This window comes from Equus przewalskii, chromosome 26 (genome assembly GCF_037783145.1).
Source record: "Equus przewalskii isolate Varuska chromosome 26, EquPr2, whole genome shotgun sequence".
In the NCBI taxonomy this organism is placed as follows: Eukaryota; Metazoa; Chordata; class Mammalia; order Perissodactyla; family Equidae; genus Equus; species Equus przewalskii.
In genome coordinates, this window is record NC_091856.1 from 27,343,519 (window position 1) to 27,371,223 (window position 27,705).

The 27,705-nt window shown below is 53.8% G+C and overlaps 1 long non-coding RNA gene across 1 annotated transcript; it reads left to right on the forward strand.

Moving 5' to 3' along the window:
• The first annotated feature begins 820 nt into the window (after positions 1 to 820).
• LOC139079678 (uncharacterized) lies at positions 821 to 10,717 on the forward strand. The gene is made up of 3 exons (XR_011533478.1): positions 821 to 976; positions 1,168 to 1,356; positions 10,190 to 10,717. It is a non-coding gene; the product is annotated as an uncharacterized lncRNA (long non-coding RNA).
• The last annotated feature ends 16,988 nt before the right edge of the window (positions 10,718 to 27,705 follow it).

Here is a 27,705-nt window from a genome sequence, read left to right on the forward strand (position 1 = left end):
TTTTTTTTTAAACCACTCTTCACCCTCTTTTAGTCTGTTTGGTTTAGGCGGGCCTAACCCTAATCCTCAGATCCAGAGGTACATAACGGCCCACCGTTTGACCAATCACAATGAATAGTTCAGGGTGGTCACGTGACCCAGCCTGGGCCGATGATAATCAGCCCTGAGATCTTTTCTAGATCAGCCAATGAGTCAGAAGAAACACCGGTCTACAGAGGGTTAAAAAAAAAGCAGCTATGCCGAGAAAAAGCAGAAATGAGAGGTTGTATGGGCTCAGAAAGAGAGAGAGAGATTGACAAATCAGAGGCAGCCTTTCCATTCCTGTGATTTCTAGTTATACTTCCTGCAGTGGATTCCATGACATTTCCCCTTGTTATATAATATACCCCATTTTTTGGGTTAAAATTCTCTATTAGTCAACATTCAATCAATTCTATGTGACAGAAGCTCAAATCAAATTAGCTTAAACAAGAAAAGGGGGATTTCTGGGCTTACATCATTGGAAAACTCAAGGACTGAATCCAGGTAGGTGGGATTTAGGACTTTGAATGACGTCACCAAGAAGCTGTCCTTTCCTTTGTATTGGCTTCATTCTTAGGTAGGCTTTCCCATGAGGTGGAAAAGATGGCCCAGCAACTCCAGGCTGTGTAGAAACTCCTGGAAGACACCATCTCTTTGCCAATAGTTCGGTAAATTTGGGGGCTGACTGCCAGGAGGCCTCGGATCTGCCCCTGCCAGTCACAGCTGTTTACTTTCAGCCCAGTGGGGATGGGGGTGGGGAGGTGGAGAGAAAGAGGAAGGAAGGGCAGAAGATTAGTTTAGTATCTCCCAGTGTGAGGTCCCTGTTAGGCCGGTTCACATCTGATGGAGCCCCTTCACAACCTCAGCTGACTGCCTTCAAAGGAGGGTCCATCTTGTTCCAAGAACGCTCCTTTCTGTGCCCCAGCCCTTCCTGGGCTTGAATATGCAAAGATGGGTAGGATTTGGGATAGGGGCTGAGGAGGTTGACTTGTTCTGCCCAGGGGAGTAAGAAGAATTTGGAGGGGTAAATAATAATATAATAATGATAGCTAACATTATTAACACTCTGCTGACTGCTTCCCACAGATTGCTTTATGAAATCCTCACCACCAATCCTATTTTGACTTTTATCATCCTCATTTACAGATGAAATTGAGGTTCAGAGAGGTTAGGTAACTCTCCTGTGATCACACAGCTGATACTTCTCCCAGAGCTAGGCCATCTGGAAGAAGGACTCTTGAATTGAACTACTGCACCATTTTGCCTCTTAAGGAAGAGAGATGTAAAAAGGCAGATGAAGAAAAGAGCCAGGACGAGGCTGGAGAACTGCGGGAGGTAAGGGCCCCAAGAAAACTTCACAAGGGTGGGCTGACCGAAGAACTTTTAAGAACAGGATTGTCCAATGTCCATTCGAAGTTGTTTTCATTGTCGCACTTGAAACCACCCCTGTGACTTCCCTAAATCTCCCTCTGCCTGTCCTGCACACAAATACCTCTGTGGTGGGTTTCTGGTGGAAACAGCAGAAGGTGCTGGCTGCATTCCACATCTCAGCCAGAGCTATGTAAAAACAAAACAGCAGGCCTGGGTCAGTGGCCCAACACAGACACTAAATGAATTTAGCAGAAGGCACAGCTCTGATGCAGAGGAGAGTGTGAAAATGCAAACCATTGCAGAACCATCCAAAGTTTTGGGGGTATCTTTGTATTTCCACAGGGTGTGGAATATGGATTTGAACGGATATGTTTGAAATCGTAAGGGATGGGAGGCCCCCCACTGACAAATGGGTTACATACGGATAGCTAACTGAGGCTTAGAAAGCCCCCATGCCCTGAAAATAAATATCAGTTCCCCCTCTGCATCCCCTGCTGCTCTAACCTTGGGCTGGGGTTCAAAGATTAAGACTCCAGTTTGTGTTTGGCATGGGGTGGGCTGATGACATATATGAGAGAGAGACTGGGGAGGGGCTCAGAGTCCTTGGGGCCCAGTCTCTGACCCAGAGCATAAACCCTGCTGCCAGAACTAGGTGTGAGGACAGATGCACACGAACTTCTAAGGGACAGTGGGCTGGCATTGCTGCCTGAGGTGGGAAGGGTCCAAGGACCTGGCCTGTGGCTATGTCTGCAGACAGGCCTCAACTGGCTCCTGCTATAAGGAGAGGAGAAGAGAGGGCAGGGAGCCAGGCAGAACTTGGCGAGGGACTCCGGAGAGGTAATGAGACCAGGCTGGTAAACTCTGATGAGGAGAAAGTCTGGAATGCTGGGCCTGGGTGGGATGGCAGTGCTGGCCTGGGCGCGGGGGTGAGGGGGCTGCCTCAGAGGCGGCCCTGAACAGTAGCCAAAGCTGGAGGAGGGGGATGGCAGGAAGCAGGGAGGTAAATTTGTCCCGCTGCCCACCTGGGCAGACTCAGGCCATTAGGTTTCCCAGAGCAGCTGAGGGATGCATCTTGTCAGCTGCCAGAGTGGGGCGTGGCCCAGGGGATGGCCAGGACCCGGCAGCTGCAGGCTCTTAGGCAAGTTCCTGCAGCTTTTCCTCGCTCTTCTAAATGCTGGCTTCTCCAAGCCTCCCTTCTCCTTGCTGCCTCTTCTCATCCTCTCTGCTTTCACTCCAAGGGTTGCAGCAGCCCCTCCGCCTGATGACTTCCAGATTGCCACCCCGACCTTGTAGCCATCACCCTCGGGATGGCCACAGACCCCTCAGATTCAGAGGCCCCCAGCTCTGCTCCTCTCTGCAGCCCGAGGCACGAGGAGCTAGGGGAGGCTGGTCTCCTGTCTTTACCCCACTGCTTGTCTTCCCCCCACCAAGAAGAGAGCTAGACCTCAGGGGTGGGGTCAGACCAGTGGGTGGGCGCCGGGCAGAATGTGATCCCACACTTGCTGAGTGAGTCTCTGTGTCTCTGCAGATGCTCTCTCCTCTTCCTTTTCCATCGAATCCGCGCTCCCCCTCTGCTACCATCCACCCTCTTCCACCCATGCTGCAGAAGTGGCAGGCTAAGCGAGGGCCAGAGGCTTGCTTCTGCGGGCTCTTTCCCCTCTGGAAGGTCGTTCGCAAGACCTGGCTGCATCAGGCCTGTCCCACTTGTCCCACTTAATGTGACGGGATCCGGGGATGTAGGTAGGGCCTTGGGGGGGAGAGGCCTCCTTGGGCCTTAAGACGTCCCAGGGAGGGCTCGACATTAGTAGAGGGCAGAAGCCCAACCAACAACTCAGCGACCCAGTGTTCGGTGTTCGATATGGCTTCCCCAGATCTCGGGGGGAGGGGCGAGTGGAGAGACAGGTGTCAGACCTTCCTGGGTCCCTCTGCCTAATACATTCAGCAGAGCCTCGTTCTGTCTTTATTTCTAAACATCTTCCCCCCTTCACATCCGATCCCCTTTTTGTGTTCCCTTTCTAAACTGCTTAGGAAGGACTTTCAGCTCACCGGGTTATAATTATGACGCAGTTTTATTTTTCTAATAACGGCTACAACTGAGCTCTGTGCACCCCCCTCCCAGTGGGGAGTTAGGCACCTTTCAGGGGACCTTCGTCCAGTTTCTAATGTTCAGATGCTTTTGTTTATAAAAGGAGTCTCGTTCTGGGTAAGACTTGGTGGTTTTAAAACTCAGGCTCAGATTTGACTCCAAACTTTTTTCTTCCTCCACGAGGTAAGCTAAGTGGGAGCTCTAGGGGCTCCAAGTGTGTGTGTAAGAGTGCGTGTGTGTGTATGAGTGTGTATGTGCGCCTTGGGGAGCACTGTGGAGGGCAAGGTGGTCTCTCTGTCACACATGCACACACACACCCCCCTTCTCTGGGCTCACCCTGGGGTTGGGGTTGGGGCAGAAGGAGGAAAATGGCTGTCCCTCTAGTGACCTCTGGCCTGGCTGTGGTTCCTCTTTTGTGAGGCACGGCTGAGGTGGACTTAGCTCAAGCCTGTAGTTCTGGTGGTAGAAGGTAGAGACCCCTGAAGGACCCACTGACCACAGACTCCATTCCTGCCCCTCCCCCAGACACTGGTGGTTCCCGTCCCCACTGTCCCCAGACAAAGCTACACCTTCCAGATACCCCTCAGCTGGTACCTCTGCCACATCCCTCCAGTGCTGAGGCTCGGGCCCCAGGCTGAGAGGGAGGCAGCAAGCCTGCAGCCTCCAGCCCCTTCGGCCCACACAGCCTCTGCTTTGCTCAACCTCCATGCCTCCAGGGAAGCAGAACCCAGAGGGCCTCACCCTGCACTGTGCCACCATGTCCCTCTCATATGGCCCTGGGGCAGGGGGCAGCCCATGGCTAAGCAGACATCCAACCAGGGAATGACGTGTCAGTCTCCCCTCTTGCAGTCACCCCCAAACTTTACAATCAGTTCTCTCGGGCTCCCATTTCTCAGCTTTGTAGCGGGAGCCATCACAGTCCCTTCCTCTCCTCTGCAGGGTCCCGAGTGATGGGGAAGACATTTTTAACTGTTCATCCCCTTGAATGGCGAATTTCTCCAGGCTCTGATGCTCTGGTGGTCAAATCCTCTCTCCCCCTTAGGGGCATGGAGTCTGCCGGCGGCCCTCTCTGTGGTAATACTGCGCTGTGCAGTGACCTCTGGACAAAGATTCCTATCAAGACCTCCCCCCGTGCTGTTACCCCTCCCTGACCAACTGCGTCTTCGCAGGAACCCAGAAGTCCAGGAGTCATCCCAGCCGTCTCCCTCATCTTTTCCCTGCCCCACGACGTCTCCTTAGTTGTCAGACCCACTTCTCTGCTCCCAGTCCTGTGGGGCCCCATCCTCTCTCCCTGGACATCGGCACTCCCCTCACTGGTTTCCCTGCCCCAGTTCCTTCCACCAATGGAGCAACCTTTCTAAAACTCCCAAAACTTTAGTCTTAGTTATATCCCTCCCCCAACATCCTCTGATGGCTCCCTAGTACCTGAAGAATATTCCAGCTCCTTTTTCCCGCATTCTAGGCCTCTCAGTTTGAACCCCAGCCTCATCTCTAGCACTTGCACCCACTGCTTAGACCCCCATGGCAAATAGATTTCATCTACTTTGCAGCTGACAATTGGTCATGACTGGCCCCCAGCACAGTGTTGAGGGCTGTGAGGTTGAATCACTGGGAAGGAGAGTGCTGGAATCAACTAGTGATGCCTGCCATGGGCCCAGGAGTGGCAGAGCTGCAATGTTTTTGCCATCCTGTTCTAGTTGTACCAAACTGTCCATCTTTTCCCAGCTGGAGTCCACTCTGGACTCTCCTTCTACCCCTTCTGCACGGCCCATATACCGGGTTATTTCCACCATAAACTTTCTGCTTGCCTCCAAACTTGCCACATCCCTGCACATGCCAGTACCCCTCATGAGACTCCTTTCTCCCTGTCCTGTAGTTGTCAAGTCTCTCCTCCCTTTTCCATCCTTCTGTTTAACTGGGGTGGCCTTGCATCTTATTTGCCTGGAGTTTACACTGTGGTCCCAGCATAATTATTAATAGCACCCCTTTCACTTTCACACACATCCCAGTTTGCGCTATGAGTCATCTACGCTCACCCTGACTCTAGCACGTACGATGCCACAGGCGCTTGTGTCATTTTTCGGGCTGTCTTGCCAGCGCACAGCCCAGCGTCTGGCACAGATAGGGATCTTGGAGTGGAGTGGAATTGAACTGGCGGGAAGAAGGAGAGAAAGCAGACGGAAGGGTGAGAGGTGGGGAGACTGGTGTCGACTGGCATTGGAGTGTGGGCCCCTGGGGCCCAAGTGGAACAGTCAATACCAGCATCAGAGAAGAAGCCAGGCTTCCAGTCAGCCCTGCAGCTCCCGTCTCCGAGGGAGGGGCTGTGATCGAGACACCCGCTGTGGGAGACTATAAAAAACCGACGAGGAAGGCCCAGATCCCGCTAGCAGACCCATGTCATCGGAAAGTAAGAGATCTAAAAATACAGCCGACAAAGAGGAAGTGGGCACAGCTAAGGGGCGGCTGAGGTGCAGCCAGTGGCAGGCACCCTCCCAGAGGGCGTACAGGCCAGGGCGCTGGAGCTGCAGGGTCTCCACACTGACAATGCTCCCTGCTGGGAGTGTTCCTCTTTCCCTAGATTCCACCCCCAGCAAACTCCCCTTCAGGAAGCTCCCAGCTCAAAAGACACTTCTAGAAAGGCTTCTCTGACTGGTCAACCTGGATAGATTAGTTCTGATCTCTCCTCCACAGCTCTGTCCTTAGATCATTAATTATGTGATCATCTACCTAACCTCGACTGACCCCTCTCGTATGACTTTGAACAGAGAGGCTGAGAGCAGGGGCTGGAAGTCAGGCATCTGGGTTCAAATTCCGGCTCCATCATTTTCACAGGCTGTGTGAGCTTGGACACGTGTTTGTACCTCTCTGTGCTTCATCTGTAAAATTTTTCCCCGCCGGTAAAATGGAGACAGAATGAACAGCTGCCTCACTGAGTCCTGTGAGGGTGGTGTGCTCTGAAGCACATTGAGCGGTGCTTCAGGATGGTTTAATACCATCCCTGAGCCATTGTAAATCTCCTTTTTATTAGTGTTCAGTACTACCGTTACTTGAGGGCCGAATCGATACTCTTACCTCATCTGGTAGCACCTAGCAAAGGGCCTGGCCTGCTTGATAAACGACTGTTGAGTGAACTCATTTTTAATTATGTCTCACCTGGCTCCAAAAAAAGACTTGAGGCCACAAGACGATGTGTGTCATTGAGAGTTTCGCAAATTTTAAAGCTCGCCTAAACTGTTGGTTGTTTCTCCTTGGCCGCTCGGGTCTCTCCCTGTGGACAGTCCTCCCTCCCAATGATAGTCTCCTGTGGACCAGCGTGCACCTTCTGGGACTGGTGGCTTCCGGCCTCCCAGAGTGTGTGTCTCTGGTCACAAGAACATTCTGTGTCCCGTGGAACCCAAGTGAAACGTCCGGCCACTGGTCCAGTTCTGCCCTTGAGCCCTCAGCCCTCTCTGCTCAGGATTCCTCCAAGAGACCTGAGGACAAGGGAGCTCCGAGGCCTGGCCGGACGTATGGGTGGGAAGTGGGATTGGGGACTGGGCAGACACCTGCCCAGCTCCCCGGGGAGGTGCCCTGGCCTGGCTGGCCATCCCTGCCCAGGCCTCTGAGGGAAAGTTGGGGGTGTGAGGACAACAGAGCATGTTTTAGTTAAACCGTCGCTCTTGGTGGAATCCCAGGGAGCCTGAATAATTGACGGTGTGGTCAGCAGCTGACCGCTGACTTCTAAGCGTGGGAGAAATCAATCTGGTCAACATTTACTCCCTGGCCCCAGGAGGCCCAGGGGTCAGAGAGGAGAAACACTGCCCCCCTCCTAAGTCCTAATCAAGCCGTGCGACCCAGTCAGGAGGACCCACGGTTGCGCTCAGTCCTGCCCTTGTCCACACCTGTTTCCTTCTCTCTTCCATGGGGCCAGCAATCTGCTCCCCACTGGCTGGTAGCGGGCAGAGGATGAGCCTGACTTGGGGTGTGTTTGAGTCTGCCTGCAGCACAGCCGTCGCCTGGGGGAGGAGGTCCAGCCACGGGATAATTGGGCCTGGAGCTGATGGGAGGTGAAAATTTGGGAGTCCCCAAATTTCAGGGACATGAGAGCAGTTTAAGCACCCACACATTCACTTATAAGGGTGACACCCTGGATGGAGCTCTGGCGTCATCAGGAACACTTAGGATTTAGGCCCAGGTCAGCCACTGCTTGTAAAAGTCCTAGGTTTTAGTCTGATAGTTAAGCCTCTTTCAATCTAGTCGCTGCTGTCTTTTCTAGCCTCTTTCCCCACAAGTGTTATCCAGAAAACTCCTATTCACCCTTCAAATCCCACTTCGAATATCACCTCCCACCCCAGGTAGTTCCTGACATCTCCCCAGGCTGAATTAATCACTTTCCCTGTACCTTGTACATTCTTTCTTCTTTTGCATGTGTTTGTACACTCATTCATTCACAGATGTTGACGGTACACCTACTATGTGCCAGGCTCTGTGCAGACCCTGAGGATTCAGTGGGGATGAGACAACAGTGATGAACTCCATTTCTAACTAGATGAGGCAAAAAGGGGGGAACTCCAGGAAGCAATGAATAACCACATTGCCTTTGGGGGCAGGGCCACAGCTGGACCAGGGCTAGGATGAAGCCCGCTCCCTCCCCTCCCCACTCTCCTCTCCTCTCCTCCCCCTCCCTCTTCTCCTTTCTCCTCTTTTTTCTCTCTTCTGCTCCTCTCTCTATCTCTCTGTCTGTCTCTTTTAAGCTTGCCTCTCCTTCTCAAATTGGCTTCCCCTACTTTGTAGAAAACATGAGTGCTTGCAGCTCCGGAGTTCCCACCAGGGAGAGTATAACTGGTTCCCCCAGTTCCAGTTTGAAAAAGAAAACTGCAGAGAAGGACCTGGTTGGCCTGGCTTGGGTCAGAGCCCACCTCTCCTTAACCAATGAGCTGTAGCTGGAGAGTGAGGTCAGCTGACAACGTGTCAACTCCTGCTGGGACCGCCTATCTGCATAGAGTGCAGAGAGGAGCTGGCCCCTAAAAGAATAGGGATCTCTTTCCAGAAGGAACCGGGTGGGAAGGATGGGTTGGCCCTCAGACCAGCAGGGGTCTCTCGAGGCAAAGCGCCCACATGGTGGAGGAAGGAATCCTGGCCCCAGCAGCCCAGAGCTACAGTCCAGAGGGATCCTCACCTTTTTGGTCCCCTGGGCCTCTTTGGCATCGAGTCAAGACTAATGCTTTCTTCTCAGAATAATGGTTTTAAACACGTAAAAGAAAATGTATAGGATTACAATGAAAACCAATTATGCTGGTTCTGTCCACAGCCCTCCTGAGGACTTTGAATGTTGGAGTGTGAAAAGATAGGTTAATTAGAGATTTCCTCTGAAATCTCCTGGAGGAAAGAGCTGGGAACCTCGGCCCTTCCCTTGAGGGTGGAAGTTGTTGGGCCTGCCTGTGTCTGGGAGGGCCCTGTGAGGCTGGCCACAGAGGAGATCCTGGAGGGAGGGAGCCCGGGCCCCAGCTGCAGCCCCGCTTCCATCAGTGAGGAAACACTGACTCCGGTTCACCCAGAGCAGTTGTTTGGAAAAGTATCGGGTGACGCATGTGGTTCACGGAGGGACTGGAGAAACAGGCTTGACAGGAACCCAGAGAGTTAAGGCCCAGCCAAGGTGGCACATTGGAGGCTGCCACCTGCCAGCTGGTCACTGTGGCTCCTGCTGGCACCTCTGCCACGGAGATGACCCCTCACACACCAGGAGATGCCATTCTGCCGCGGCGGCATTTAAAGTCTGACCCTGTGCCTCTGTTACTCTTGAGATTCAGAGTCCCAGCAGGGTGTGTCCAGTTGGCCACACTTTGGGCTTCGTGTCCTTATTCTAGTTGCTGGGAATGCAGATCCGCCCCAGGCAGCTTCTGTTGGGGGAGAAGGGGGGAGCTTTCACTCTCTTAGGATCCTCCAAACAGATACTGGTCAACTGAAATGGCAGATGTCTGCTACGGCTGGTTCTGAGGGGTGTGTGTGCGTGCACGCGTGTATGTGTGTGTGCATGCACATGTGTGCAAGTGAACTGTGGCACTAGGCCGTCTCCCCAGTGCTGCTGTTGAGAGCTCAGGCCTGCGGAGGTGTGAAGTGACTTGCAACCCAAGGGAGAGCGGCTCCCTCTTCCCTCGAAAAGGAAATCCCCCTGGGCCTGCCGCAGAGAATAGTGCCTTTTGGGAAATGGACCAGGATTCCAGTTTCTTCTCTGCAACCCTTTAGAAACAAGGACTGTTGATTCCTTTTGGACTGAGTTAGCAAGGACCCCAAGAGTCTTGGGTTTATCACAGGGCGAGGTCTCCCTAGAGAGAAGTGAATGGACTTCCGGTGATCAATGGGAGGGGCTCAGTCTAACCTCAAGCTGGGGACATCAGCGACCTGTATCTGCTGCTGCCCCTCCTCCCCCACTAGACCCCGAGCTTCATGAGGGCAGGTCTCCCATCCCCTCGTCTCTGCCCGTGCAGCTTCCAGCCCAGGGCCTGGCACCTGGACCTGCCCAGCTACTCGCCAACCTGTCTCCTCTTCCTCGTGGGCACAGAGTCAGGCCACATTTCCCAACCTCCCTCGCAGTTAGGTGTGGAATGTGACTTACAGCTGGCTGATGGAACATAGACAGAAGTGCCATGGGTCACTTCCAGGCCTGGCCCATAAAAACCTCCATAAAGATCCTTAAAAACCTGCAATCCTCCGAATTCTTCTCTCATCCAGCTGAAAGCAGATGATTCTGAGGCCCTAGGGGAGGGTGCAGCCACGAGAAGGAGGGAGGCTGGATCCCTGAATCACCATGTGGAAGGTCCAGCCACCAGCCAGGAACACCCGCCACGTGAACAAGAAGGAAACTCCACTGTGTCACTGAGACTGGGGGCGTGTTACAGCAGCTGGGGCTCACTAACGGCATCGGAAAATGGGTGCTGAACCAAGTCGGTCTACGAGCCTGGACACAGCATTGCCCTGTCCTAGTCCTCAGATTCTTTGGCTATGTGACATGGGAAGCTCCGAGAGACCCTTCCTTCTGGGGGAAAGGAACATTTTAGCTGTACACACACGCGCACTCACGCATAAACGCACGCTCCTGCACTGGGCGCTGTTTCTGTAAGAACAGGCCTGGAATGCCTTTCTGGATACTGTTTCTCCCAAGCACCCAAATGAGGACAGCGTTCCGGAACTTGTTTCTAACAGACGTCAGTATAACAAAAACACACGCTACAGACCAATAAAAATGTGATGACCAACTCCAGTGATAAAATGTGTTTGTTTATATGTATTTTTATAGCTTCCTTGATAATAAAAGGAATTGTGTTCGAATCGGATGCTTTTGTAAATCCGCATGCAGCGCCGCCACCTCCCTCTCCACGCAGACAGCACGTGGGGAGACAGGAAGTGGCAGCTTTTGTTCTGATTACCTTGTGATCCTGTGGGACTAAATGGCCATTCTTGTTACTGTTTTCCCCAACTCCTGCGTGGCTGGCGGGAGGGGGAGGCAGCAGAGAAGAAAGGAACAGTAGAAGTTGTCAAAGACAATTTCTTTCCAGGCTCCCGTGAGATCCCTCTTCCCTTTCTTATGGGGAGAACAGTACCAGTAGGCTGCAGTCTTGGGCTGGGTCTCCATCATACAGGCCCTTGGATTGTAACAGTGCTCACACTTATGCGCTAGGCACTGTTCTAAATGCTTTGCACAGACGAAGTTCTTTAAACCTCGTGATGACCTTTTGGGAGCCCCCATCTTACAGATAGGGAAATTGAGGCACAGAGAAGTGGAGAACTTGCTCCAGGTCACACAGCCAAGGAGTAGGCAAGTTGGTGTTCTTACCTAACCAGCTTTGGCTTCAAAGCAGGGAGCCTGGTTGGGAGAAAGATTTTGATCCTTATTCTAAAAGCCACCAGAAGCAGAGGAAAGGAGTTACAAAGAGAACACAGATTCTAAAGCAGTGGCTCTCCACTGGGGGCGACTTTGACCCCCAGGGGACATTTGGCAATGTCTGGAGACATTTTCGATTGTCACAAGTCGGGGAGATGTGCTACTGGTATCTGGAGGGTACAGGCCAGGGATGCTGCTAAACATCCTACAGTGCGCAGGATGGCCCGCAACAAAGAACTATCCAGCCCAAAATGTTTATAGCACCAAGGCTGAGAAACTGTTCTGAAGTCAGACAGGTCTGCCAACTCTGCCACTTCCTAGCTGTGTGACCCAGGGCAGCTGACTTCCCCTCTCTGAGCTTCCATGTCTTTAGGAGAATGTTGGGTAGGGCAATAATGAGACAGAGTCTGACACAAAGGAAGTGCTCAGTAAAAGCCATTATTGTCGTTTTCATCCTATTCTTCCCTGCACCTCTCCATCTCTCACCCCACCCCAGTCCCCAGGTCACATCTCTTGACCAAGAAACAGAACTGGGCCTTGCACAGTGAACCTGGGAGAGTTATGAGTTTATATTCCCCTGCCGGCTCCTGGCTGTGCCCATGTCTTCAGCTCCTCTAATTACTTATTTAAAAGGTATCGATTCCTTGGCTGCTGCTGGGAGGCCTCGCAGAAATGCATGTCTCGCAAATAGCAGGAGCACCTCGGCCTAGCGACTGGGGCTGCAGCCTGACATAACCAGGCAGGGGGTTATTTTCGCCTGGGATGCTTGTGAAATATTCATGTGCTGATTTAAATACGGAGGATATCAGAGCAGGAAAGGGCCAGAGAGATCATATCAGCAAAGCTCGCCCTCCTCCAGAAGGGGATGCAGCTGGATGCGGTGGGGAGAGAGCCCGACAGAGGTGGAGACTGACACATGCAGGTTCAAGACAGATACGAAGGCTTTGGGCTCAACATGTGACCTTGGGCAGGTCACCTGCCCATTCTGAGGCTGTGATTCCTCATCTGCAATGAGATAAAGAGGGTTGTGAGGCTGAAATGAGAGGGACATATAAGAATAAACTTAACACGTAGTAGGCCTGCAAAATTTAATTGCATTTGAAGTCAGCAAGCCTGTCTGAGCCTTAATTTCCTCCTCTGGGAATTTCCTAGGGTTGTTATGGTTATATGAGGTGACAGATGTGATCACCTTACACCAGGCCAGAAACACAGTGATGGCTGATAAATGTGTGTGTTTAATGAGCTTGTATTAGTGTCCAGGTGCTGTGCTATGTTCTTATCAGGCAATAGCTCTCTGAATCTCCCAACAACCATGATGAAATGTATCATTATCTGAGTTCCAGCGACGTGCCGGTAAATTGACCGGTGCGGGTGGGTGGAGTCCTGATCTGTAATATTTTCCAATTTCTTTGTTGTAAATGCTCCCACCGTGGCCAATTTCAAGTTACTAACGTGATGCAACTAACAGAATTGTGGAGAGATGTACACACCTCTGGATCACTATTTACAGATGAGGAGCCTGAGGCTCAGAGAGCGGCACATGGCAGGGGTCATACATCATGACGGGCCAGAACTAGGACAAGCCCACGCCTTTCTCCCAGTCCTGTGTTCTTCCCATCAGGGACTTAGGCCAGCATTAGGAACATGCTTGTCTTCCCCTCCCATATGGAACTTGCTCAGGAAAGCAACAGAACCACACTTCATGGATCACCAACACTAGGCTGGGCCCAGTGTCAGGTAGTTACATATGACACTCTCCTACTGATTGCTCCCAACCAACCTGTGAGGCAGAAATCCTGATTGCCTATTAACCGAGGAGAAAACTGAAGCTCAGACAGGTGAAGACTCGCCCAAGGTCACAGATCTGGGACATAGTAGAATTGGGATTCAAACTCAAGTCCCCAGTGGCTCCATCATACCTTCTTCTCCACCATCCTGCCAGGCCCTCACCCCAGCCCACCAGCCCACAGACTGCCTGATCCCTGGGGGGGCTTCCTGTGGAAACCCCACAGGCATTCATAGATCCAGCCCCTTTCTCTGTCTCATATATATATTTGAACCAACTAGGATTTTTTAAAAAAATCAGTCATCAGGCCCCACGTTGGATCATTTGAATCAGAATCTGAGGGAAGGGGGAAGGGGTTCAAGTGGCTCTGGTGATTAAAAGCTTTCCAGGGGATTCTGACAAGCAGCGGGTCCCGGGAACCACTGCCCTATTTCTTTGTCACGTTTGGTGCCCCTCAGGTGAGGCAGTGGCTGACGGGAAAACGTCAGACCCTAAAGAACGACCCCCAAGTGCTAATATCCCCTTGGCCCTCGAAGAAGCTGAGAATGTGTTGGTGTGGGGTTGTTTCCGGGGTTGGAAATGGACATGCATCAGCTTCAGCCTCTTCCTGAATTAGTTCCCTTGCCACAGAACTGAGCTCTGAGAGCGGAAGGCACTGGACAACCCCAGAGGGCAGCCTCTCTTCTCCCCTGCCTCCGTAGCCCCTGTCCCGCTCATGCGTTCATGCACTCACCATGTGTTTCGGAGCTGCCTACTGGGGGCCAAATACTGGGCTGGGTGCTGGGGATACGACCGTGAACAAAGGACACGGTGGGTGGACCAACAGATGCAACTAGGTGAAGAAAACTTGCCTTCACCTCAATTCCTGGGAAGAGACTGGCTTTGTTCAGAAAAATGAGTTATACGACAGGAGGGGAAATGTTGATGTCTTGTTTCTGCAAAGGAGAGGAAGAGAAGAAGATCAGGCAGGAGGGGGAGAGCCTGGGATGAGCTCAGAGGACAGGGGGACCGCACGGGAGCAGGGATTCTGATGACACCTGTTCACCTCGTCTGTGTGGCTGTGGTGTAGACTCTCCTTTGTCTGTGAAATCTGCAGCAAAGGGTGTGTTGCTCGTGCAGGCTTTGCATGAGGGGCTCAAAGAAGAGTTGAGTGGCACTGTGGGGTCACACCACGCAGTCCAGGGACGAGGGGGAGAGGGAGCTTGGAAAAGAGGTGTAGGGGTTCGTGGAAACTCCAGGGGCGGAGGGCTCTAGCTGGATCCAGAGGGCCAAGGGCCCCAGCTGCCATGTGGGTTACATGGAAGGCAAAGGGGAGGAGGCCCCTGAAGGAGAAGTGCCTGGCATTATGGAGGACAACGGGGTTCCCAAAATAGGTTCGGGGGAGATCATAGTTACCATGGATGGCGTGTGCCAGATTTTGTGCCATGCATGCCATACACATGGTGTCTTTGAATTTCACCAACTTTTTACGAGGTAGTGACTATTGTGATGCTCCTTTTATAGCTGAGGAAATGGAGGCTCCGAGAGGTGCCTAAAGATGCACAGCTGTATGTCGCAGAGCCAGGATTTGAATCCAGGTCTTTATGATTTAAAATCCCATGCTTATCACCCCTCTCCTATAGAAGCTGCCTCATCTCCTACTTGTCACTTATTAGAAGGCTTGCAGGCCTGTAGATAGGAGAAGGGACAGAATTTGCCTGCACACCGGGCCACCCAATGACATATACATAAATGAGCATATCAGTCCACGTTACGGCTGAGGGACTCCGGGCTCAGAGAAGAAGGGAACCTGCTCAAGGTCAGAGATGAGAATGTAGCAGAGCAGGGATTGGACCCCAGAAATTACACAGCCCCAGGACCTTTGCACTGCCCCCTCAGCTGTTTGAAGTCAGTGGCCTCCACCCGCCCTCAGCCCTGAACCCCTGCTACTCTGTCAACATGGGGGGCAGCAGGCACTCCGGGCTGGGTCTCCAGAGCAGGCTCAAGTCGGGGCCTCAGAGCAAGGTCATGGGGCAACCCCCGGGGCTCACCACCTCCCCAGCCGGAGGGGCCACCCCCAGGGAAATCTTTAAATGGTGGCAGGTTCGGTGCCTTTGTGGTAGAAAAATGGGAAAAGGACGAGGCACCAAGGAGAGGAAGATGGGGCCTTTTCCTGCTGAACTCATCCTGTTTGGCTGAGTCAGCAGAGCCGCGAGGGCTCCCTGGCCTCAGAGTCGCGGGAATCTGCAGAGCTGCCGGAATTTCTCTGCGCCGGCTGGCATGGGTGGCGGCCAGAGCGGAGGGGAACGGGCTGCTGTTGCCATCCTCCGGGTCCAGCTTCTCTCTCTACCCACTCCCACCCTGCTTCTGGCCCGTGGCTTTGAAAGGCCACTTGTCTCAGACTCGCACAGCCCTCACCAGTCTAGAGAGCCTTGACAAAGAGCTCTGCGGTCTCCCAAGTGATTTATGATTTTGAAGTGCTTTTCGGATTATAAAAAGCTGATCTCCAATAGCCTCCTTAATGCGGCGACATTTACAAAACGCTTTGCAAGTCACAACGCGTTTTACAGTGTGCAAGCTCCTCTGCAGCCAAAAGATGCTTGCCTCTCCAGAGGACTTTACAGTTTACAAAGCCTGGTCACACCCCTCGCCTTGCTCGAACCGCAGAATAGCTCCACGGTGAAGGCTAATGAAACTATCTGTCACGTGTAAGGCCATTAGAGCGGGCCAGGCACTCTTATGACACTTGACGTGTATTAACACATCTTATTGGCACAACAACCCTGTGAGTTTGGTGTCATTATCATCCCCATTTACAAATGAGGACGGCAAGTCACCACAAGGTACTGTGTCTTGCCAAAGATCACCAGGCTGTTAAGCAGCAGAGGCTGGGTTCGAGGCATCGATGTTTGAGGGGATGAAGGCAGAGTTTGTGCCCGTTTTTCAGATGAGGAAAACAGAGCCCCAGCGCTGCCCAGCTCACTGTGTGACCTCAGACTGGGCCTGGCACGTCTCTTGCCCTCCCTTTTCCTTCTCTGCAAAATTGAAGGGCTAAGCTGTGCCCTGCTCTCTTCCTGGCTCTGAACAAATGTGAGGTGAGGAGGTGACAGTGGTGACTGGAGGAGGGCCAAGCTTGAGCACCCATCTTGGCCTTGCTCCCTGTGTTAAGGCTATTGTGTGGCAGTCCTGCCTCAGTTTCCCCCTCTGGGTCTTGGCTCTGCTCTGTATGGAATGTCACCTGGAGGCCTCTTCTGAGACCCCCCTCTGTCTCACACACAGGATAAGGGACAGGAGGGGTGGGGTGTGGAGCCGGGAACTTCCCTAGGGCCTGACTCGGGGAAGGGAGCTGCGGAGATGAAGGTGGGCTCCCCTTGAGAAACCCAAGTGAGAGCCTGGAAAAAAATCACACAGTTCAACCCCCCAACCCATTGTACAGATGGGGAAATTGAGGCCCACAGAGGTAAGGGATTCACTTTTTGTCATGCAGAGATGGGACTAGAATTTTTTCCTAGAGTCTTTCCATGGCCCGTGCTGCGACTCTGGTTTTTGATCGAACAAGGCCTCAGACCATTTGCTCATTCATTCAGTCAGTCTGTCAGCCAGTCAGTTAGCCAGTCATTCAACAAACATTTCCTGAGTGTTCATTACGTGCCAGACCCTGGAGATAATAATGAGGGGCACAGTCATGGTCCCGACTCTCATCGAGTTTATAATCTAGAGCTGTGCTCTCCAATGCAGCCGCCACACGTGGCTGTTGGGCACTTGAAACGTGGCTAGTCCAAATAGAGACGTATTGTCAGTGTAAAGACACCTTGGATTTTGAAGACTTCGTATGGAAAAAAAGGTAAAATATCTCAATAATTTTTTATCTTGATTACAGGTAGAAATGATATTTGGGGTGTATAGGGTTAAATAAAACAAAATTACCTTCGGCTGCTTATTTTTTTTAAAAGGTGGCGACTGGAAAATTAAAATTAAAAATTACCTAAGTGGCTCATATGACATTTCCGTGGGGCTGCGCTGGGCTACATGGAGGGGCTGCAAGTGCACGCCTCGCCCCACCGGCAGCCTCCGGTGGACACTCGTGCGGAGCTGATGGGGAACACGATGTGGGACCAAGAGGAGGGGCTGTCTCATTCCCAGTTCTTCCCAGTTGCTGCCCAGTCCCCCTTGCAGGAGCCCCAGGGGTCCCTTTCCTCTTTCCTCTTCCTCCATTTTCTTTCCTTCTCCCCCCAGAGCCCTGAGGCCAGTTCCCCTTCCAGTGTTCTCTCAGGCCACCCCTCCAGACCGTCTCCAGCGGCTCCAAGGCCAGGTCACATGGTGCTGTCTTCATCCCAGTCCCGCCCACCCATCACAGAGGAACATCGACACGACAGGCACCTTCCTCCCCTCTCTCGGGGCCCCCAGGCAGCCAAGCTCTTGAGGGCATCCCCTCTGTGGCCACACCACCCGGATGACCCACTGGATTGCACCCGAGCTTCAGGCCCTGCACGGAAAGCACGAGAGGCTCTTACCAGTGGAGGAAGCCAGGGAGTCTTCCCTGAGGAGGCGGCACTTGAGCCAGGGCCCCAATGTAGGTAAATGTAACTCAAGGGGAACAGCATGCCCAGCAAGGGGAACGGTAGGAGCAGAGGCCAGATCACAGGGCCTGGAAGGCCTCATTGAATTTGGTCTCTATCTGGAGGGCACTGGGGAGCCATGGAAGGCATGTCAGCAGAGAAGTGCCTGGAAGCCTGAAGCTTTCTCAGGCCCTGCATGAGGCTTGAAGGCGGCCAAGCCTGAAGCCGGCTCTCTCTTCTTCAGAGAGTTGGCCCGTTGTAGGGCTTGCTGGCATCCCAGCTCCACTGCCTCCTTGCTGTGTGATCCTGGCCAGATGACCTCCCTCTCTGTGCTTTAGTTTCCTTGTCTGTGAACCAGGGATGACAGTAGTGACTCTCTGAGAGGGTTTTTGTGAAGACTCGGAGATACGCCGCTTGTAAAGCACTTTGCGCAGAGTGGGTCCACAAACAGTTATCTCTTTCCTTTTCCCTTCCCCGAGTCCCCACCCCACCTGTCAGACACCGAGCCCGCTCCTCAGGCAGCAGGAAGCAGGATGGGAGGAAGGTTTCTGCACTTGTCAGAGTATTTATAGCTGTGTTCTGTCAGCCCGCTGTTTTTCGGTTGCATATATATTTTTACATTCTCCTCTGTCACACATGGTTTCTCAGTGTGGTTGAGAAACAGTGGGGGTGGCTGGATACAGAGGGTGACAGCTGTAGGAGGTGGGGACAGATGGCCCAGGACAGCACCTAGGGCCCTGAGGACCCAGCCTGGCTCATTTCTCTCTCAGCTCAGAAACCATCCATGGCTCCCCATTGCCCTCTGCACAAAGTCGACTCCTTCCCTGCGGTGTGCAGAGGCCCCTGCGGACTCCACAGCAGCATTTCTTGCCACTAGCTCTCTTTGCTCCATCTGTCTGAGCAGGGGAGAGTGAGCCAGACTCAGCTCTGTTGCTCACCAGCCGTGTGACCTTGAGCAAGTCCCTCTACCTCTCTGAGCCAACGTTTCCTTCCTGTGAAGTGGGAGCACTACTTCCAGCCTGCTGGAGCTGCGGGGAGGATTCCATGTCAATGTGCCTGACCGTGAAGAAATAATAGCTATTACTGAATGGGCTCCCATCTTGTGCCTCCAAGCTTTGCGAGGACTTCTCTCCTACTCCCCGCGCCCCCTTACAGAAGTCCTGCGGGGCCCACCTCTTCAGGAGCCTCCAGGCCTCGTGCTCCCTCGCAGGGCATCCCATCTTCTCTCGGGGGGGAGCGTGACAGTTCTTTCTCCTCCAGAGATAGACTGCAAACTGCTTGCTTATGAAAATAGCCCGCGTCCTCCCAGGACGGCGCCTTCCCGTGGCCCAGTCTATCCTCGCACCGGCCCCCTGGGAGTGGCCACCGTGTCCCCATTCTACAGATGAGCCAGCGATTCAGGAAGGCAAGTGACTCATCAAGGATCTCCTCCAATCCAGGACTTGGGACTTGAGGCCCCGTAGTCGTCGTTGCTTTGAGCCGTTGTGTGCATCTCCCCTCCCCTGTGCCAGGTAGAGTGCCTTCAGAATAAATGGGTGGTCCAAACAGCCCTTCCCCACGGGTCTTGGGTCTCACCTCCCAGTCTTGGAGCCCACCCAGGCCCCGTCTCTGGCCTCTCAGCTTCCTTCCCCGGGCCTGAGGGCCTGGGGCTGGCCGATGACCCCCAGCTCTGGCCGGAGGGAAGAGGGGTGGGGCCGGAGGGAGGGCACTGTTGCTAGGCAACAGCCTGGCAAAGACTCAAGCTTCCCTGAGAGGAGAGAAAAGGGGCCTTTTCCCGGGAGCTGGAGCTGGAACAAGTGGGGATGGCCTCCACCTCTTCTCCCCTCCACCAAGACCCACAGCTCGCCTTTGCCCGCTCCGTCCCTCCTTCAGTACCTCACTTACTCATCTTTTCTCTCATTCATTCATTCATCATTACACATGCCCATTTACTCATGAGTTAGTTCCTTAATGTATTTATTTACTTGCTGCCTGGTGAACCACAGCTTCACCACTTACCAGCCGTGTCTCAGTTTCCCCACCTGTGAAATGGGGTTAACAGGAGCACCAGCCTCGTAGGGTTGTGATGCCGCGGCCCATGGTGAGCACTTTAGGAGTGTCTGCTCTTATGATGAGGATTTATTCACAGTATTTTCCAAGCACCAATTCTATGCCTGATGTCATGCGGTGACAGAGGTAGATAAACTCTCAATTTGGTGGGAGGGACAGACAAGACCACAGCTAGAGCCCGCCTGTGTCCGAATTTCCTCCCACCTTCCTGGGAGTGTTAAGAATAGGGGTGTGTTAGGAACAGGGGCTGTGACTGCATCCTGACCCTTTACTGGCGAACTCTGTGCTCTTGGGTAACAAATTTCACCTCTCCTGACTTCAGTTTTTCTGTCTGTGAAATGGGACCGAGCAGAAAGCGTCTCACTGGATCTAGTGAGCATGAAACGAGATCACACATGACCCTCGTTGGGCGCACAGTCAGCTTTCAACAACGGCAGTGACTGTTGTCACTGGAGACTGGTGGGAGTCAAGCTCCCCAGGGTGCTACGAAATCCCCGGGGGCCAGGCCGCTGTCTCCTCCCTTTTCTCTCCTTGCTCTACCTTCCAGGGTCTGCCTCCTGTTTCCCACCTCCATGCGCATGCTCATGCTGTCATCCTCCTGAAATAACCTCTCTTGTGTCTCCTAAAGCTCTGATACAGTTCTTGGAGGCTTCAGGCCCCAGCTGGGATGGCTCACAAAGCAAATCTGGGGGGAGATTTTCCAAAGACCCCCCCACCCCCCACTTACCTCCTGCTGCGGCCGAGCCCACAGGACTCCATCTGCTGGAGGGGCCAGGTGGCCTGGCTGCAGCCTCACCAAGCCAGCTGGCTCAGCTGGGGCATTATTCATGCTTTTCTCACAGCTTCTGTCCCCTGAGGCCAAGCCTACGGGGCTGTCTCACAGGTTTCCTGCCCACCAGCTCCCTGGGGCACAGAGAACTCTCCCAAGAGAGCCGTCCTTGTTATACCCACTCACAGCATCCTCGGCTGCTTCTTCCCAGCACTTAGCACAATGTGATGCCTACGTGTGTGGGTGTGTTTTGTGGGTGTGTTTGTTTAATATGTGGCTCCTCTGCCAGCCTGTACACGCCACGAGGGTGAGCTCTGCCTGCTGGGTCCTCAGCACCCGGCCCAGACCTGGTACCTAGAGGATGCTCAGTGCATACTGTGGATGGAAGGATGCATGGATACACGGATGAACGGACAGATGCATGTGTGGATGGATGCAGTGATGGATGCGTGGATGGATAGAAGAATCAACAGTGTGGAGCACATGGGGAAAGTGGCTGCCTTAGTCCATTTGGGCTGCTGTCACAAAATACCATAGACTGGGTGGCTTATAAACAGCAGAAATTTATTTCCCACAGTTCTGGAGGCCGGGAAGTCCGAGATCAAGGTGCCGACAGATTCGGTGTCTGGCGAGAGCCTGCTTCCTGGTTCATCGACAGCAGTCATTTTGTTATAACCTCACACGGCAGAAGCGGCCAGGGATCTCTCTCTTATAAAGGCACTAATCCCATTCACCAGGGCTCCACTCTTATGACCTCATCACATGCCAAAGCCCCCAACCTCTAATACTGTCACATTGAGGGTTAGGTTGCAACACAGGAATTTCGGGGGGACACAAATGGCCTTCGTTCTTCCATGGATATGAACAGAGGATGGGAGAGCAAGTATCAGGAATTCTCGAGATGAGTCCCAGGTCTGCAAGTCTGGGCAAGCGGCGTCCCATCTCTGGGCCTCAGTTTCCCCATCTGTGCCATACCTATAGTAATAGTGCCAGCCTCAATGAGATGGGAGTGAGAATCAAATAATAGGAACTGGGGGCCCTGAGATGGACAGCAGCCTGCCCGAAGTTGGGGCTGGGTCTCAGTTGCACAGACTCCTGGACCACCCACCACTCTGTTCCCGACTCCCCTGCTGCCCTGGGCAGGCTCAGGGACATGGTGAACTGCTAGTTCAGGGGACCCATGGGGCCTGGAAGCCTTTCTTCGGAACACCAGTCTCTGCCTGAGCCTAGATCCCACAGAAGCACAGAATGCTCCGGGCTCTGAATGCTGGTTCTGCCACAGCGGAGGCACGAGGCAGGGGATGTCACCCTCTGGGCCTCAGCCCCCGTATCTGTAAGATGGGAGAGAATGGAACCCGGGAGATTGTTCTGAGGAGGCAGCAAGCCCAGGAAGTGGATCCCATGGTGCCCAGGACACACTCCTTGCTCGAGAAGCGGCAGCTGTTATGATTTTTCTTATTTTGGTTCTTCCATAAGAAGATTCTGTTTAGCTTTTTTGACGAAGACCTCTCTGTGAAGCGAGATCCTGTGGCTCTGACTTCCCGGCTGACTAGGCTGCCCATCTTCTCCGGAAAAGTTCACTCTGGTCCTGTCCTCAGGATAAGCCAGACTCCAACCCGCTTCTACCTGCCACTTCCTATCCCTTAGTTCTGTCCGAAGTGGTCCTCTGCTCTCCACGGATGCACAGGCTCAGGCTGGGACCAGGATTGGGCGTCAGTCTATGGTTCGAGTCGGGGCTCAGTCTGGGACCAGGATCAGAGCTCGGACTGGGGCAGGAGGTAGGCGGCACTGAGCATTGGTGACGTGGACTGGGTTTCACTTAATGCTGGGATTGGGCTCTGTCTGTGACAGGCACCTCAGACTGGGTTCCCGGAAACAGACCTGAGCTGGAGGATGACGTGCCGGTTTATTGGAGCGTGCCCTCGGAAGATACCCTGGAAGTAGGAAGGTGGGACTGGGCGGAGAGAGGCGCTGACCCACAGTGAGGTTGTAACGGAGGCCCCTGCAAGGTCCCTGGAGCTGTGATGGTCCTTCAACATTGTCCCAGTGGAGGCAAGCGAGCTGGGCCTTTCGTAGCTCTCCATCAGTCAGGCAACGGCCACCGGCTGCCCTTGGCAGGGGGCATAACCCAGTGACCCATAGTGGCTGATGTTCCTAGCAGCTGGGATGAGTAATTGGCCCTCAGGGGACTCTGGAGTACCCAGTCTCCCCTACAATCAGCCCCAGGGCTCTGGTTCAGAGCAGGTTTCAGCCAGGTACAGAGAGTAGAAGATGAGACATGGAGACTGGACGTCCCCCCAGGATAGGATCTTTGCCCCAGCTTCTAGTACGGGGCCTGGCTGGGCAGCACAAGCCTCAGACCACAAATAGAGGAAGAAGAGAAAGTGTGAAGCGGGGCCCAGAGCCCCACTGTGTGGGCTGGCTGGTCAGCCTCGGCCAAAGACTCAGAGAGTGTGGGCCACCTGCCTGAGGTCACACAGTTGCTCAGGGCAGAACCAGGACTGGAACCCAGGACTGGCGAATCCAGAACTTATGTTCTCTCGACAACACCAGGCTGTGAGCTTGCTAGAAAGCAAAGGCTGGGAATGGGATGTGAAAGGCCCCTGCTCTTAGCTCCCGGGTCCTCGCTCGCCAGCTCTGGCCGCCTCTAGCTGGCCCTCCAGGATCCATGCCCAGGGGAGGGAGTGGCATCTTGTGGGCAGGCGGCCCTTCTTAGGTAATGAGGCCCAGCCGGTGGTTGCAGGTCTTACAATGTGAATAATTTATTTGCAACCAAGTCTGGGAATCAGAAACCGTTACTGGATGATTTATTTAACAGGGGCTGCTGCTGCGGAGGGGGAGGAGGACTTTGAACCATAATGGGGAAGTGGCGTGTCTTGTAGATGGACTTAGAGAGCCCGATAGACGTGGGTTCCTATTCCAGCTCTACCTCCTACGAGCAGTATAACCTTGAATAAGTGACTGGACCTCTCTGTGCCTCAGTTTCCTCAGTTGTAAAACAGGAATAATAATAGAGTTGTTAGAAGGATTGAATGAGTCAGAATTTGGAGAGCATTTAGAATCATGCCTGGCTCGTTGTTGGTACTCAGCAAGTGTTTGTTGAATGAATAAATGAAAGCTTACAAATAATAATAGGAACTGGTTTAATTGAACATCTGCTTTGTGGCAGGCCTCGTGCAAAGAACTTTACATGCGCTATTCCACAGCACTCATATAAAGTGGGTATTATTATTATTATACCTTTGTTACAGACCAGAAAGAAGAAGCTCAGAGAGGTCAAGTAACCTGTTTAAGCTCAGACAGCTAGTCCTGGCAAAGTGGAGATTTGAACCCAGCCAGCCTCTCTGACTCCAGGGCCTGCACACTTACCCACATTCCCATATCACAACCTGGCACACAGCTGGTGCCTAGTAAACATCTGACTCATTTTACTGAAACTTCCCCTTTCCCCCGACATCCATCATTGAATTTCGTTCTAATAGCAAAGCTAACAGGTGGTCAGAGGAAGCGTGGTTCCTATTTCTCAGATGAGGAAACTGAGGCTCAGAGGACACGAATTGCTCAAGGTCCTGCAGCCTCAGACAGAACCCAGGTCTCTCCGAGGCCTCGGAGCCGCGGTTACAACGTGAGACGCAGCAGCTCCGCGCTGGGCGTGTCTCCTGGGGGCGGAACCTGTGTCTCTGTTTTGCTCGATTCACAAAGGTCCTTATTAAATATCAGATGAAGGAAGGAAGGAAGGAATCCTAAACCTGTATAGCAGATGAACTCTCTCCTTCCACCTCTACCTTGCCCCTGCCCACACCCCTTACAACATCCACGGAGGGGCCAGCCCTGTGGCGTAGTGGTTAAGTCTGCGGACTTTGCTTCAGCGGCTCAGGGTTCACAGGTTCGGATTCCGGGCGTGGACCTACACATGGCTCATCAAGCTGTGCTGTAGCGGTGTCCTACATACAAAATAGAGGAAGACTGGCACGGATGTTAGCTCAGTGACAATCTTCCTCAAGCAAAAAAAAAAAAAAAAAAAGGGAAGATTGGCAACTGATGTTAGCTCAGGGCCAATCTTCCTCACAAAAAAAAAAAACCCACCAAAAAACCAAAACAAACAAAAAAATAAAACACTCACTGAAGACACCCACTCACACGCTTGTGCTGAGGTGAGGAGAGTGTGGGCGGCTAGGGCTGGGTCCCGGGCAGCTCCTGGCCCTCTGAGCTGTGCTATGGATCCACTGTGGCTCGTCGGATAGCGCGTGGTGTCCTTGGCCTCCCACAGGAGGTGTCACCTTGCCTGTCTCAGATTCCCAGGCTACCTTGCAGAGGCATGACAGGGTCACCAGGACACTCTAGCCTGACCCTGGTGCCAGCACGGCATGGCTGTGAGAGAGGAGACATGGCTGTTTAGCTGAGTGTCGGCCTGTGGGCCTCACGGGGCTGTGAGAGTGCTGTACGCGTGCGTGTCTGTGAATGGTGAGTGGTGTGTCTGTGGATGTGCATTGAGGGGCACTTTTGACTCTTGCGACTATCTGTGGATATTTGTGTGTGCGTATGTCCTGTGTAGGTGTCTCTGTGGGTTTGAGTATTTCGATTTGCGGTGATCAGATATGCGTGTGTGAGTGCCTGCGTGTGTGAACACAAACGTGTTTATGTCTGCATTTGGGTGTCTGGGGGGCGCTGTGCGGATGTCTGCACACTTCTGTCCAGGCAAGTGTACGTCTACGGGAGGGAATGTGTGACTGTGGGATGTCGCACGTACCCAGGCATTTACCCATCTGAGTTTGGAGAACATTTCCTGCATGGTGTGTGTGTGTGTTTAGTGTGTGATGTGTGTAAACGTGCAGGAGTGGGCACACAGAGACAGGCCCAGGCTTGGGAGTCAGGAGTCTTTGTTCTAGTTCCAACTTTGCCATATGACCTTGGGGTTGTCCTGGCCCCTAGCTATGCCTCAGTTTCCCCGTGCAGGCAATGGGAGCTGTGTTGTTCAAATGAGTCCCGGATTCGGGGTTCCCAGTCCAGGGGAGGAGACAGCTGGAAGTGAGCTCTGCTGGTACTGCTGGCGTGTTTTGTCACAGATTATGAAAATCCTGTTAGTGTCATTTAGGGCTTGGATTTGCTCTTTCCATCAGATGTAAAAGGAAATAGATCTCCTGTTTCAGCGTCTCCATTTGTTATTCATTTTTTGTTTTCATAAAAATTTAAAAGACTGTGCCATTTAGACTCAAGCAGAGAGGCCAACCACTTTTCCAAAAATTGTAATTCTGCCTCTCCCGCTCTGCAGCCCCAGCGATCCTTCGCAGAGGCCCAGCTGTCCTGGCACTGCCCCCAGGAGGCCTGCCAGGTGGCCCCCCTGCTCTCTGGCGGCATCCAGACTCCCCGGTGGCGCCCCCATCTCTCCAGCGGCCTCTGGGCCGCCTCCCTGCGTCCGGCGCTCTGGCCGCGCCGCTCTCTGCCCCGTTCCCTGAGGCCACCAGCCAGCCTCTCCCCGCCTCCAGGCCTTTGTCCACGGACGCTCCTCGGGGTCCCAGGTGATGTGGGGAGGTGGCCCACGGGAACCCCCCCTCACCCCAGGTTTTTGTAGGAATGAAGGGGCGGTTGGAAAAGGTTGCTTGCATTCTTCTAATTCCTGAGCCCACTCTGACTTGGGGAGCTCTGATCCACTCCCGTCCCCAACTGGGGGCAGCAGGGCTGGCTGGGGTTGCCTCTGACAGTGGTGCCACCTTGGGTGGGTTGCCCTCCTTATCCCTGTGGGGGAGGGGGCGGGGTGCAGGGTGGGACAGGGGCAGGCTGTCAGTACTTACAGCTTGCAGTCCCCAACCTCTGCCCCAACGTGCCCCTGCCTTGAAAAGGTGCCCCCCACGTGTGAACCCGGTGGCCGGAGGATGAGGTGGCCTGAGAGTGTGAGCCATCAGACTTGGCCAGGCCCTGGCAGGGCCTCCAGAGCCTCCATCGGAGGAGTGGGGTGGGTCTGGTCCCCCTGAGAGATGAGGTGGAGGCCTGGAGGCTGGCGGCTGGAGGGAGACAGGAGCCTGGCCTATGCTGGAGCTCCCTCTGGTGTCTCCAGAGGGGCCTGCAGCTTGTCTTTTAGCGGAGGGAGGTCTGGGTTTGTCTGGGGCCACCCTCCCCTAGCCAACTCGCCAGGCCCCTGTCTCCATCCTGTCCCTGGGGGTTCGCCAAGGTGAGATGCAGGGGTCCACTCTGGCCTTCTCCCTCTTCCTCAGCCCCAGCAGACACCACGTTCTGTTGTTTCTGCTGCTCAAATGCCCACCCTCCTCCCTGTCCTAATTCAGACATAACTTTCCTGGGTCATTGCAACTCTTGCCCTTCTGCAGCGCGTCTTCCACACCCGCCCCAAGAGAGCTCTGCCACACGCAAACCTGCCGAGATCCCCTCATGCCCCTGCTTTAATCCCTTCGATGGCTCCCCGGTGCCCCTAGGACAAAGCTCAACCCCCCCGGCACCTTAGAAGCTCTGCAAGAGCTGCCCTCTGCGGATGCTCCCACCCCGCCTCTCATCAGCGCCCCTCCACATTCTGACCCCAGGCGACACTCAGCTGTTTGCAGTCCCTGATGGAGTGATGCTCTGTCTCACGCCTGACCTCTGCCACACGGGGTCTTCAGCCAGGTGTGCCTTCTGCCTCCCCTCCACCTAGAAAACTCTATCCACATTCCAAGGTCCTACTTCCTCTGGGAAATTGCCACGTGGCAGCTGGCCTCTGCAAGTACTGTCCGTGTGTCTGTCCCTCCACCAGACGTGGGCTCCCCCAGGGCCGGGGCTGACTGGTCCTCGTTCACTATGAACCACCTGCTGCACGCTCTGCCTTCAGATGCTACCGACGTCTATACTGGCAGCTAGAACAGGGCATGGTCGGTGCGGGGGTCTTCAAGGGAAGCCAGGGGGCTGGGGGAGCACAGAAGAGGCCCCACGAAGCCTGGGGTGACCAAGGCTTCTCTGAGGAGATGATGCCAGAACGGGGTCCCAAAGGATCAGCGAGGTGTCATTGGAGCATTTAACTGGGTGGAGGTGTCCGGGCTTTCCAGGGAGCCGACCCGGAGCAAAGACCGGTGAGAACACAGCACAGGGTGTGTGTGTGTGTGGGGGGGGGGGGGATGGTGTATGTGTGTGTGTGTGGGGGGGGTCTCGAGGGGCGGGGAGAGGGTGGGGGCTGGGGGCATGGATCCGCATCTGTGGGGAGGGGGCAGGGAGCTGGATCACGAGGACTTTGGGCAACAG